This window comes from Pristiophorus japonicus, chromosome 4 (assembly GCF_044704955.1).
Source record: "Pristiophorus japonicus isolate sPriJap1 chromosome 4, sPriJap1.hap1, whole genome shotgun sequence".
Taxonomy (NCBI): Eukaryota; Metazoa; Chordata; class Chondrichthyes; family Pristiophoridae; genus Pristiophorus; species Pristiophorus japonicus.
In genome coordinates, this window is record NC_091980.1 from 183,405,217 (window position 1) to 183,417,497 (window position 12,281).

General features: G+C 44.0%; 1 protein-coding gene, 1 long non-coding RNA gene and 1 pseudogene across 2 annotated transcripts in view; 1 reads left to right on the forward strand and 2 right to left on the reverse strand.

Annotated features, from left to right (window-relative positions):
- The window catches only part of LOC139262267 (deubiquitinase DESI2), a 321,240-nt gene that overhangs the window by 180,846 nt on the left and 128,113 nt on the right, over positions 1–12,281 (forward strand). The window lies entirely within an intron of this gene.
- The window catches only part of LOC139262268 (uncharacterized), a 113,591-nt gene that overhangs the window by 53,762 nt on the left and 47,548 nt on the right, over positions 1–12,281 (reverse strand). The window lies entirely within an intron of this gene.
- LOC139263605 (U2 spliceosomal RNA) lies at positions 7,664–7,902 on the reverse strand (annotated as a pseudogene).

Sequence of the window (12,281 nt, forward strand, 5' to 3'; positions counted from 1 at the left end):
CAAATGGCCTTGCTGGTCGACCTTGAGGAGCTGGTGGCTGGGAGTATCAAATCAAGTGATGGTGTTTCTCCTTCTTCACTGTCCTCCTCCTCTTCTGGGTCAACCCCTGGCTGGGCAGGCTGCATTTCCTGGGTGTGTGAAGGCACGAGGGAGGTGTTGTGGTGAGAGGAGGCCTGGAAAGCAAGTGTTGAATGCCAGAATGAGAATAACGTATGAGGATACCAGCATCATGTATCCTTTCAGCCCCGCCACTGGCCAAGGGCCCAGCCATACCCCTGCCAAAAAATGGGCAACTCCATCTCCTCCAAAGTGTTGAGGTGAAGCTAGGAATGGAAGGTGTGCCTTATGATTGGTACAGATTGTTGGTAGGTGTGCGATTGGGGGGTAGGGGGGCAGGGGGGAGTCATACGCTGAGAAGTGTGCGAGGCTAGTGATGCAATTGGTAGCACTTTTCCCATTTTTTGAGGTTCGGAAGGGTATTCAGCTTTAAATGCTGAAGAATCCCATTTTGGACTTATTTTTAATGGTCATTCTTTTCATTGGAAGGCACTAAGGGCTGAAAGCTGCATTTTTTCAATGCATTGTAATTTTTATTAGTTCTGATTACATTACCCCTTTAATTGCCCACAATGCCTTGCGAACTCCACAGCCTCGCTGCCACAGGCTATAAGAAGCTGCAACTTCAACTGTGGATGGGAACTTTGGGTCGGAGACCTCCATTAACACCACCAGAAGGGCGTTGCACGGTAAGTTAACGCTACACTCCACATTGCTAAACCCACGCAAATTTTTCACCGGTAGCGTTGCGGCCATTTTCAGCGGCCGTTAACTCGAGTTGCCGATGACACCAGCAATTCTGTAGGAGTGCACACAAATTTTTCCCCCAGAGTTTCCAATTCACCACCCTCTGTGTGAAGACATGCTTCCTGACATCACCCCTGAATGGCCGAGCTCCAAGTTTAAGGTTATGCCCCCTTGCCTGGGCTCCCCCACCAGAGGAAATCGGTTATCTCCATCTACCCCAACAATACCTTTAATTATCTTAAACACCTTAATTAAGTCACCCCTTAATCTTCTACACTCAAGGGATTACAAGCCTAGTCTACACAATCGATCCTCATAATTTAGCCTCGGTAACATTCTGGTGAATCTGCGCTGCACCTCCTCCAAGGCCAGTATGTCCTTTCGGAGGTGCAGTGGCCAGATATGAACGCACATTTGGGATCGAACTAGCTCTGCCAGTTGCTGTCTAAATGATAAGATTTCTCAGGCTTTCTTTAATGTCACTGGTCCCTTCGAGGCTGTAACTAAGGATCGGTGTGATATTGGTCAGGTCATGTTTTGCAAAGTTGAGCACATTATTAAGTTTGGAATGACTGCATACCAGCAGTATGGTCATAAAACTCCACAAAGTACAGGAGCTCGTAGATGGGACCCATATTAGCTCCATCATTAAACCCCTTAAAATTTCTAAACAGGAAGGGATTCCATTCCATGAGTGTTCCACTGGTATGTGAGCAGCAGAACTAATCCTGCATGCCAATGCCCATTTTTCTGATAGCTACCATGTTGTCTTTGTTTTGGGAAATGTTGTGATGACTTGTTCAAGGAAAATCTCTCTCTCCTGCAATGGACTGTACATTAAGGAACTTGTTAGGTGTTGCCATGATGTTCTAACATAGAGCTGTTGGATCACAAAACTCGAGTAAACTGCTTCTTTGGATTCCACCAAACTGTAGTCATTCACCTCCGCCCTAAACCAGGCCTTGCAAATGCTGGTTCCTGGCATGTGATGCGCATGCATGAAAATCTGGCATTTGCGATCTGTCAAAATGTCTTTTGACAGAGTGCACACATCCCTGAGAGAAGGACATTCACGAGGCAGAGATTTGGGCTATTTACCCAACTCTTGACAAGTAAATGTCCTTCAAACTCTTACGCCTGGTAAAAGCAGGTGTATAGCCTACTTTTACCAGCATAAGAGATTTAAAACATAGAAAAATTAAATTATATCACAAATTTTTATATTAAAATCCCTGTCCATTAAGGTGCATTTATTTTTAACCCTATTAAAACATTTTTTTAAATTTCAAAAAATATATATTTTTTCTAAAACATTTATTTAAATTAATTTTAACTATATGAGGTGTTTTTATTTATTTATTATTTATAAGTATTTATTTATTTTTATTTATTGTGTTGTGTTTCTGTGTTTTTGGGGTTATTCTCATTGACAGTAATGGGAGCTCTGTACAAATGGAAATCCCGTTATTGTCAATGAGAATATTATATTGTGATTAGTGGTCGAGGCCCACGTGATTCCAGGTTGTGCTTACGTTCCTGGGATGTATGAGCCCATACGCTGAGCTGTGCATCTAGAACGCGAACCACCAGTATATGTTCCTCCAGGACCACCAGGTACTTTCGGAAAATTATTTTAGGTTGGAGGCGTCCTCCCGCAGGAAGCCTCCGACTGCAATTTTTGGGCCAATATGATTCTGTTTGAAGGAATTGTCTAATATGGTGCTTGGCAGAATCTTATTGACAGTAACTCTACTCAAAGGTGAGGTATTTGCTGGATCCTTCTGGTAGAGTACCTTCTCTGTATCCTCTGAGTAAATAAAATGCTAATTTCCCATATCAACTGGAAAAAGAGCCGCTTGTTAATGTGTCTGGTTTCACTTCCGATGGTGGGACTGTAAGGAAAGCCACATGCCCAACCAAGCTGACTCTTCCAGTAACTGGAATTGAAAGATTGAGTTAAAGATTTATTAAGATGATAGACATTGTTGGTACTTCTCAATGGGCATCACCTTCTAGAGATGTCAAAAAACCTGGGTCAAAAGGAATGACTTGAGCTGTTGAATCGCAAGACTCAAGCCAACTGCCCCTTTGGACACCACCATATTGTAGCCATTCACCTCCACTCTAAGCTGTGCTGTCTTTATGGGAGGGTTGGCTCAGCTGGCACTTCAACAAAATAAACCATGTAACCAAATATATAGACCGAGACTGCAAAAAAAATCAAAGTTGTAGTAAGTACAAAAAGGACGTTGGACTGAATTTCAGTCAGCAGGGCAAAACAATCGTCAAAGGTAAAATTGTGACATTCAAAATGCCCTCTTCAACAGCGACTGAGAAGAGAGTGGACATCATCTGCCATATACTTGTAGGGGAGGAGACCTGAACAACTGGTCCTATGTTTTGGGTAAGTTAATTCAAAATACTTTAGTTATCCTGCCGTTTCTTCGATACAGATATAGTATTATTTAAGTTAGCTACATATGGATGACAATATTACATTTTGTTAAAAGTATTATTATTATTCATATATTTGCATAAATTTGAATATTAATTAGAATTCAATCTGATACAGTATTTCGAAGAGACTAAGCCATAAATTCATTATTTCAATGTTTGTGCCTTCACAGATTATTTAACTACATCAGAAAATGCCAATACATGTTGCTCCAAGTCCGAAGGTTCTCAGGAGTCACACCTCAGGAGTAGTAAACAGCTCTGAAGTTATAAAGCGAAGAGGACACCTCGGGGGGTGGGGGGCAGAACTTCCCCACGACCACCTCTGTAAAATGCAGTTCATCAGCACAAAGGAGAAGAAACTCAGCAGTTGCAGAGGTCCCAGGCACAGCCAAATATGGAGTGCCTCTTGAACTGAGAGCCTTGAATGTGAAGTCTGACTACTCTGGTGTACAGCCAGCCAACCTTCTCTCTATGCAATACTTAGGCTACCAGTCAGAAATCTATGCAGTTATTTGACTTTGGGTGGTACAGAGGGGACTGATGCAACTGATGTGCCATGTTCCTCCAAGCCTAACTCTGAAGATTCCTTCTACGAATATTAAAGTTTGAGTGTACAGATTATAGTAACATAATCTGGCACTGATGTTGAGTATTTCAAATAAAATCTCTATTGTGTGTAATTAATGTATTTGTTTTTCTACTGGCCTTTCAATGTAGGTAAATAATTAGCATTTTATAATTGTCCTCAGGATTTGCGCAACATAGTATGGTCATATTTTATTGACCTAGTTCCCCTGACAACCACATAAGAGTCCACGGGAGGGTAATTTTAACTTTTGCCGATTGGATAAATTGAGCGATATCGGATTGCCGCCCGATATACACCTCTCGGTTTTCCTTTTGGATTCCTGCTCCATATTGAGGCAAGTATATAAAAGCTACACCTGTTGGATTGGTTCTCCAACAGTCCCTTTAAGGTTAGGTTGCATCAGGAACCAAATAACTGAGTGGAGGAGGCCCGGCTTAGGTAGATTTCCAGAATGGGTCTTAAAACAGGCGTTATGCCCCTCATTAACATACAGAAGAAGCCTAATGCCTGTTTCAATTGGTAACCAGACATTTTTGGAGTGTAGAACATAGCTCTGCAAAATTGATCCTTTATTCCCTCCCATTTTCCATTTGGAAATTCAGGAAAAATTTCTAGGTCCAAATTTTTGGGCTTTTCACTGGGCATTACGGGAACGGTGGCATAGTGGTTATGTTACTGAACTATTAATCCAAAGGCCTGAATTAATGATTTGAGAGACATGAGTTCAAATCCCACCATGGCAGCTGGGGAATTTAAATTCAGTTAATTTAAATAAATCTGAAATAAAAAGCTCATGTCAGTAATGGTGACCATGAAACTACTGGCTTGTTGTAAAAACCCATCTGCTTCACTAATTACCTTTAAGGAAGGAAATCTGCCATCCTCTGGCCTATATGTGACTCCAGACCTACAGCAATTTGGTTGACTCCTAACTGCCCCTCTGAAATGGCCTAGCAGTTGTCAAGAAGATGGCTCACCACCACTTTCTCAAGGGCATTAGGAATATGCAATAAATGCTGGCTTTACCACATCCTTTGAATTGTCCAGACAAGGAAATAAAATAGTGCTGTGGCACAGACTAAATGATATACCTTTTTGGAGGTCATTCACTGTCACTGCTTTTTTATGTGATATTGTACAATGCAAGTAAAGCAGGGGGAAAAGGGTATATTTTGTCAGGTTCCATTGTGGTAATGAGGCATAGGATGGAATTCCTTTTTTAGATTTGTTTACAGGCATTTTATTTCATCTAGAAAGTTTTGTACTACATCACTGTGAACAACGCACCTGTCACACTGGCGCTGAATCGTTTGCCGATGATTTGCATGATGAATAAGACAGCCTGTCAGAGGAAATTACATACTCCTGCTAGCCTCAAAACATCTGTCTGAACATGCACTCTGCAGAATTAACAGGCCACAATCCATTGTGAGACTCTAGGGGTAGAGGGAAAGGGGTGGGGGCGGGAGTGAGTGGTAGACTTCCAATTGCCAGTCACACATGTCTCCACACCAATAAATCTAATCCCATAGGGAATTCAGGAGAAACTTCTTTATCCAGAGTGTGGTTAGAATGTGGGACTCGCTACCAAGGGGTAGTTGAGGTGAATAGCACAGATGTATTTAGGGGGAAGCTAGATAAACACATGAGGGAGAAATAGGGTGAGGTGAAGAGGGATAGGAGGAGACTTGTGGGCAGCATAAACACTGGTATAAAGCAGTGGGGCCGAATGGTCTGTTTATGTGCTGTAAATTCTATGTAATTTCTCACCTGAAAAACCAGTGGGAATTTTCTGCCATCTGATGAACTTTCAAAAAGGCTTTTCAGTGACCGCCCAGTAATCATATTCAAAACAAGTGAGAGGCTGTTTAAATATGTAACTCGGGGTCCAACACCTGTTATGGATCCTATTTACAACTTATGAGAAGAAATGAGCAGAGCATTTATGATGCATGCCAGTCCCATTCCTTCAGGCATTGACCACTGGAGACCTCTCCCATAGGTAAGTTTTGTAAAAAGATTTTTCTGGGGCTAGGAGGAGTAGGAGTGTTTCTTCGGGTGCCACAGATACCTTCAGGCTCGCTGCTGGCCCACTGTCGCCTCTCCCCTCCCAACCCTCCCGCCCCCCCAGACATCTGCTCTCAACCGCAATAGGCCTTAGCGGCCAGCTGTGTGGTATAGCTGGTCGATATTCCACCGCAGGAAATTGGCCAGCTGCAGCAGTGACGCCTATACAGTGCCGACAAAATGTTAGTGAGGCCCAAACCGCAAAATGGTTCAAGTCTCCCCACTGCCGCATTTGACTGGTCCCACGTATCCATTCAGTGCCCAACCCAAAAGTCCTCCCCATGGTTTCTTTGTAGATAAGATCCAGATAAGGGAACTGCAAAATGTTGAGAGATGTAAAGAAAAATATACAATGAGCCAGCCAGTATCTGAAACAGGAAAGCCAGTTAATGTTTTGGATAGAACAGTGAATACACTTCAAAAAGTACTTCATTGGCTGAAAAACGCTTTGAGACGTCCGGTGGCTATGAAAGGCGCTTTATAAATACAAGTCTTTCTTTTTTTTAAAAGACACATTATCCAGAACTAAAACACTGGACTGAGGAACATTATATGAACACATTACGCATTTGTTTACTAATATCGGCATCAATAATATCTATCATTATAGAATCATACTTCATTTTCTAGAGGTTTGGCTATATAATACCCACGCTGGAACGTAAACTCCAACTCCTAATATTGGTGATGAATTAAGCTGCAATTTATTTATTTTTCTAATGTACCAGTGATCAGATACTGAAAAGAATTATTTTCAGTTGAGTTTTTGTTACTAATAACATAAATAGTGAGTAATAAACTTTCAAAGAGCCAGCACATGCACGATGGGCTGAATGGCCCCCTTCTATGATATATGATTCTATGATTCTATTAGCAAGAAGTATTTAGTGGATCCATTCTTTTCTCTCCACTTTCTAACTAAACACTAACATGGTTATGGTCCAATGGACAAACTTCATACAGCTAAAGATCTTTTCATAGCATCATGTACTGATGACCTGGGACATACTGTACTCATAATTTTTGACATACTGTACTCATAATGTACAACCTGTACTGCAATCAAACCGCATGAGCAAGCAACTCCTGCCAAAGGCTAAGGCTTGATCATTTTCTAAGGAAAGTTTCAGTGTAAGAGGAAGTATGAGAAATTATTATCTATGTATACTTAAGTGATCTCATGTTTACAGTGACCCTAAGTGTATCGAGTTTGGTGGAGCAGATTCACTAGGATGACGTCGGTGGATGGAGGGGAGGGGTTGGAGGGGAGGGGTACCTTACAGAGTGTACACCTTTCCACAGTTTTCAGAACAGTGGTTTGTTGATGGCCTTTTCAGAAGGCTGGTAATCAGAGAAAAGCAAAAAAATGGCTTTAGAATTCCTAACTCGTGAATCCATCATTTTACAGGTATAATCCCAGCCGTGGTGTAACATGGACGTGAGACATAAGCTAATTTGCAATCCACAGTCATTGCTCCGTTATGAACAATCAGTTGTGATGACACCATTTAAACTGCTCACTCCCTTTTGCTGATGATAAATAGTGGGCCTAATATGGCGATTCTGGAGAACCATTGCACTCCCAACTGTTGCTGATCTCACCCTCTGTGCCTGAGCAGATTTTTTTTTTTTTTTTGGAAATTCGTAGCCAATCGTTCCAATTCTTTGTCAAATCACAAACGCCAGAGGTCACCTGGCACACGCCAAGGATCACTCTGCACCAATGCTCTTAGCCAAAAGGCCTAGAGCCACTGCACCGTTCCTGGAAGTACTGCAATACCAGGTTCGTGCCATGGAGGTGGATGGGTCAGGTCCCCCACACACCTCCGTGGAGGTGGATGGGTCAAGCCACCCCACCCACCTCCTGTTTCCAAAAAAGCAAGCATATACCTTCCTGATCCAGGGAGAACCACCCGGAGGTCATGGTGGCTACTCCCCTGTCAGGTCAGTTACGCATGATCTTAGCCAAAAGGCCGAGAAGGAGATGCCAGGGTCCTGTTTTGCATCTGTGCCTGAGCAGATGCAAAACAGGACCCTGGCATCTCCCTGCAGTGCAATGAAAATCAGACACTACTGGCCACTCATGTGCCACCAAGCCTGTCCCTTTGGCCACAGCATGTGCCTGGCTTTGGGAGGACCTGCAAAGGTAGAAAGATGAAAGGAGAGGCAAAGGAGAGCAGTGGAGTAGACACTTCAGTAATGAGGAATTTCCACTTGTTTGCTTCAAATATAGTAGTTCTCACAGTAATGGCTTTGCTGGTGAATTATGCTTTAGACTTGTATGCAAACTATTAAATATGAAAGATGTTAGAGAATTGGAGCCCATTCATGAAGTGACCCTCCGATAAACTCTAGAGAACCTGCTTCTGTGGTAACGGTCTCAGGATCATTTATTCACAGGTTCAGAAGATTCTTGAGTCAACCCAGCCTTCAGCACTAAATTGTCTCAGTCTGAAGTAAAGGTAAACTGGTTTTGTGCAACCAATGAGAATTGGGTTGAAACTACCACAAAATTATTTCATTTAGGAGCCTTACAGATCAAAAAGAGAAGTCTTTAATCCCAAATCTTGAGGCTAAGTTCAAACCCCAAGCTCTATAAATGAAAGGTTGATGTACTCATTCAGTGTGCTATCCAAGCCCTCTCCAGGCACTTGAGCACATAAATCTAAGTTGACACTCCAGTGCTGAGGGAGTGCTGCACTGTCGAAGGTGCCGTCTTTTGGATGAGATGCCTGCCCTCTCAGGTGGATGTAAAAGATGGCACTAATTCAAAGAAGAGCAGGGGAGTTATTCCCGATGTCCTGGCCAATATTTATTCCTCAAGCAACATAACAAAAACAGATTATCTGGTCATTATCATATTGCCTGTTTGTGGGGCCACGCTGCGCGCAAATTGGCTGCCGCGTTTCCCACATTACAACAGTGACTACATTTCAAAAGTATTTCATTGGTTGTAAAGCACTTTGAGACATCCAGTGGTCATGAAAAGTGCTATATAAATGCAAGTCTTTTTCTTTCTTTTCCACATATTCATCATCAGAGGCAGTCCCTCGGAGTCGAGGATGACTTGCTTCCACTCTAAAAGTGAGTTGTCAGGTGACTGTACAGTCCAATGCGGGACCTATAGGTGGGGCAGACAGCGGTTGAAGGAAAGGATGGGTGGGGAGTCTGGTTTACCGCACACTCCTTCCGCTGTCTGCACTTGATTTCTACTTGTTCTTGGTGATGGGACTCGAGATGCTCAGCGTCCTCCCGGATGCGCTTCCTCTACTTTGGGCGGTCATGGGCCAGGGTTACCCAGGAGTTGGTGGGGTGCTGCAGTTTGTCAAGGAGGCTTTGAGGGTGTCCTTGAAGCGTTTCCTCTGCCCATCTGTCCACATCTTATACTCCAATCATATCACAGGCTGTTATGACTACTGCCTCTTACTCTATCTCTTTTTTCCTCTTTATTTCTTATCGCTACTTTCCCTGTCTGTATTCTCTTCCTGCATTTCCCCCTGCTCCTCTCTGCATCCTTGCTTTCCACCTCACTTTCTTGCCCTCCAGCTCACATCGTTCTTTCCACTTTGCCCTCTTCCTCATTCTTTTTCTTCTCTCTTACCCTCCCTTTATCTCCATTTTCACTCTCCTATTGCACTATAAAACGTCCATACACCAAAGCTTCAATAAATTAGTTTAGTGGCTAAAATGAACAGCAGTTTACAAAAAATATTAAATAAATATATGATATAGATTCCACCATTGTTCATACATTTATATTGTGTTTATATTCTTTATTAAAAGTATCTTTGGCAAAAATTCAAATAATAATTAAATTCTATTGATTTTACCCAGTTTACCACAAACTAGATGCGGAGATCTCCGCCTGCTTAAACTTTACAATCCTCTTTGTTGAACGCTTCCGACACACTTTAGTACTGATCTCTCACTCTTGATGTATTTGCATGTATTGATTTGCTGTTTAAAGGAATTCCACTCTCGGCAGCCCTTGATGAAATTCAGTAACTGCTGTCTGATGGCCATTTTACAAAGAAGCACAGTAAAGCAGTTCTTTGGGTTATGGCTCCTGTTGCTCTCAGTTCTGCCTTCTTTACTGTTGTGTATCTGTAAAGTATGTACTCCCATGTTCCACCACCAGGGAGCGCATCCCCTGAAGTCCCAAGGGATCCCAGCATCCCTTGGGAGCACTGTATATAAGCCTGTTCCTCACTCTGGAGTGTCTTAATAAAGACTGAGGTCACTGTTACTTTAACCTCCCTGTGTGCAGTCTTATCTGTGTTAGGAGCACAATAACTGGCGACGAGTATATGTATCCAACGCAAAGCTGCAGCAAACTGTGGGCATCCTGGAGAAGTTCTCGGTGGGTGAGGACTGGGATGCCTATGTCGAACGGCTAGACCAGTACTTTGTAGCCAACGAGCTGGACGGAGAAGGAAGCGCTGCAAAAAGGAAAGCGATCCTCCTCACGGTCTGCGGGGCACCGACCTACAGCCTCATGAAGAATCTTCGGGCTCCGGTGAAACCCACAGATAAGTTGTATAAGTTGTTGGGGAGCATCTTAACCCGAGGGAGAGTGTGCTGATGGCAAGGTATCGGTTCTACATGTGCCAGCGATCCGAAGGTCAGGAAGTGGCAAGCTATCTCGCCGAGCTAAGGCGACTTGCAGTACAATGTGAGTTTGATAGCTACCTGCAGCAGAAACTCAGAGACCTTTTTGTACTGGGCATTGGCCACGAGACCATCCAATGAAAACACCGACCCTCAGTAAGGCCATTGCGACAGCACAGGCGTTTATGTCCACCAGTGATAACACCAAACAAATCTCTCAGCACACAAGTGCTAGCAATGTTCATAAATTAACTGGAACTGTGTTTGTGAGCAGAAATGTACAGGGCAGAAACCACGAGCCTGCAACTGACAGCAGGCCTCAGGTGAACCAGATGACTCAGAGTCTGCAACAAAGGATAAATGCAAGGCAATTCACACTTTCTTGGCGTTGTGAATGGCTTCCCTACAGCCTATTCATGCCATTTCAAAGGGTATGTTTGCAAGAGCTGTGGAACAATGGGGCACCTCCAACGAGCTTGCAGACGAGCTTCAAGCTCTACAAAACCTGCTAACCACCACATGGCAGAGAACGATCGGTCCATGGTGGATCAAAGCAATTTCGAGCCTCAGAGAGAGGAGGCAAATGCTGAAGTACACGGGGTGCACACATTTTCGATGAAATGTCCACCTATAATGCTAAATGTAAAATTGAATGGCTTACCCGTAGCCATGGAACTGGACACTGGTGCTAGCCAATCCATCATGAGTAAAAAGATGTTTGAGAGGTTGTGGTGCAACAAGGCACTCAGACCAGCCATGAGCCCCATCCACACGAAACTGAGAACGTACACCAAAGAGCTCATCACTGTCCTGGGCAGTGCCAGCGTCAAGGTCACCTACGGAGGGCACGGTGCAAGAATTGCCACTCTGGATTGTCCCGGGCGATGGCCCCACACTGTTTGGAAGGAGCTGGCTGGGCAAAATCCACTGGAACTGGGATGACATCCGAGCACTATCACATGTCGATGAGGCCTCATGTACCCAGGTTCTTACCAAATTTCCTTCCCTTTTTGAGCCAGGCATTGGAAACTTTTCCGGGGCGAAGGTGCGGATCCATTTGGTCCCAGAGGCACGACCCATTCGCCACAAGCGATACTTCACATGATGAGGGAGAGAGTGGAAATCAAGCTGGACAGGCTGCAACGCAAGGGCATCATCTCCCCAGTGGAATTCAGTGAGTGGGCCAGTCCAATTGTTCCAGATCTCAAAAGTGATGGCACGGTCACGATTTGCGGCGATTATAAAAGTAACTATTAATCGTTTCTCGCCGCAGGACTAATACCCGCTACCTAAGGCAGACGACCTATTTGCAATGCTGGCAGGAGGCAAGACGTTCACCAAGCTTGACCTGACTTCAGCCTACATGAAGCAGGAGCTGGAGGAGTCTTCGAAGGGCCTCAACTGCATCAACACGCACAAGGGACTGTTCGTCTACAACAGATGTCCGTTTGGAGTTCGGTCAGCTGCAGCAATCTTCCAGAGAAACATGGAGAGCCTACTCAAGTCGGTTCCACACACGGTGGTTTTTCAGGACGACATATTGGTCACGGGTTGGAACACCGTCGAGCACCTACAAAACCTGGAGGAGGTCCTCCAGCGACTGGATCACGTAGGGCTGCTGTTAAAGTGGTCGAAATACGTCTTCATGGCAACGGAAGTGGAGTTTTTGGAGAGAAAGATCGCAGCGGATGGCATTCGGCCCACAGATGCCAAGACAGAGGCTATCAGGAATGCACCCAAGCCACAGAACGTCATG